Raw genomic sequence first — 2429 nt, forward strand, 5'->3', positions numbered from 1 at the left:
GAAGAGCGGAGCTACCAGCAGCTGTGGGGTTTCAAGGTTCGGCCCCATCTACACTTTGTCACTCGGTGCGCGGGCTCCTGCGGACACAACTTCCCTGGGAAGTGAGTCACTCCCAGTGAAACAGCTGTCCTTCCCAAGCCCCCGCGCTTCTTCCTCAGATGTAAAGAAAGGCTTCATCCTCTCCCTGCCAGCTCCAATCCCTTCGCCATATGGGACTGCAGTTACTTCAGCTCAGAAACTGGGCTCATCCTTGGGGAACGCGCCGTGCACCCCCCACATCCCTCCACCGCCCGCATGAACCCAAGTCAAGCATCTTCTTCCAACTTTGTTCCGTAAACAGGTTGGCATGGCACCTTTCCCGAGAGCATCCTTATCCCTGACTTACGGCTCGTGTCTAAGCAGCACGGAGTAGGAGAGGGCGATGCTTTATACAGGGCTTTGTTCCCCAGTTAAAAAAAAAAAGGCAAAAAAACCCCAACAGAAAACAAAAAAGAAACATTGACAAAGCTAATGAAATCTGCTGGCTGGGTCCCACGGGAGCCAATGCTTTTGAGACGGCGCGTGGCTCAGCCTGTTATCCCCAGGTAGATCAAGGGTATCCAGGCACTATCTGGGCTATCAGCAGGAACACAGATAACCCAGTTCGGATATAGACTAGACCTTGAACTTGGCTGCAAAGCCCAGCTATGCAGGAAGCCTTCCAGAGCCTGCAAAAGGAGGTCTAAACCAGGCTATTTTTAATCAGCCCCGACCCAAACGTCCTTTGTGATCGACCCATGCGACCTGTCACCGCCTTCCTGTCCCCCTGAGCTTTGGCAAGGGTGGGCTATGACTCAGAGGGACACAGCTCTCCGCCCCGTCCCAATTTCTCTGCATCTGCACTGCAGAGCCGTAATCCAGGGGTGCCAGAAATACCCAGAGAAAGATTGGCAGCTCAGTCCCAAAGAGAAGCAGGAGGTACCAGATGTCTCCTGAGAAAGCCAGCTCTCTCCTGAGAGACCTCTCTGCTTGGAATTATCCTCTCTTGAAAGGGAAGTCGGAGGCTTATTCAAACGTCGACTTCTCTCCCCTGCTGCCGAGCTCTGGCAGAACCAAGGTCCTTTTTCGGCACTGATGACTATTACAGAATAATCACTCCAAACATATCAGCGTGAATCAGCCCAATATCTGCATTATCCAAAAAAAAAAAGCTTTCTTTTTTTCTGAGGAGGCAAAATAATTCTAAGGAAGCAAAAACAATACCGGATTGTTCCAAAGTATCTGTACATTTCATCCAGAGCTTTCCCTACTGAGTTAACAGCTGATGCCTGTTCAGCGGGAGTGGGAGCTGTCATTTTACAGGTTTCTTACAAAAGCAGAAAGGAAAAACCCATAGTATTTGCTTCCAGAACATTTTCAAAGATGGAGAGGAATTACTTTTTCAGAGAAAAAGGCATTAGGCATTATTTGATGGATAATTACATTTCACAGGTGCTTGTTTGGGGAAAAAAAATCTCACGTTGATCACAAGCTCTTTGTAAAGATATGGGGCCCAAAGGCCAATGCGGTTCCTCTGGTAGCAGCCAGGATGCAGAGACAGGCTTTGATCTCAGCTATGTGTCAATATGACATCAAATGCAGACCTCCAGAGGAACATACTATCACTAATGCACACTCTCGATTGATTTAGACAGCTTGTTTTCCTCCTGCTTTCAAAGGCAATGTCAAAATGCTCTTCCCTGCTGGACTTCCCGGTTACTCCTAGGGAGGGCAAAAGAAACCGAAGGAGAAGCTGCTCTGGCTGAAATCACACTGCAAATGAGTGGAACAGCAATTATGCCATTTAAAACACAGACATGGCTAAAGCTGTCCACTGTCTTCCCAAAACCTGTGGAAATACTGCCATTTTAATGGTTACACGTGTGTGCTGGCACCCTGAAGAATCAGAGTCCAGATGCCTTACGGCACAGAAACAACTGTGGCCATAGGATGCGTGTGGTGTATGGACAACAACCCCCTGGAGTTTTTATTTGGGAATGCTGGCTGAATTATATGATCAATAAAAGCATCATGCAAACAGCAAATTTGGGCAGAATGTTTTCATGGGTGGCTGCTCCATAGATTAACACAGAGCGGATGCTGGCCAGCACTGATGAGTTGCCACCACATCACGCAGGCGTTGGTTAAGTGAGAAGTGGAAAGAGGAGAAGCACCACTTTGGTCTCCTTGATGGACATTTTTGCTGTTGCAGCTCTCTCAGCTGTGTGAAACATGCTCCCTCCATAACTAGCTGAGACGGTCCAAAATGCTAATTCTGATTTCTTCCTCCGAATAAATCATCAGCACTCATTAGATTTGCCACTTGCTGTGCGGCATCCAAGTGTCACACAGACACTTTTAAAAACAAAAGTAGAATGGAGAAATAAAGCGGCACCTAGAGAATTGGCTTT

This window comes from Charadrius vociferus, unplaced genomic scaffold (genome assembly GCF_000708025.1).
Source record: "Charadrius vociferus isolate BGI_N301 unplaced genomic scaffold, ASM70802v2 scaffold162, whole genome shotgun sequence".
NCBI classification, from domain to species: domain Eukaryota; kingdom Metazoa; phylum Chordata; class Aves; order Charadriiformes; family Charadriidae; genus Charadrius; species Charadrius vociferus.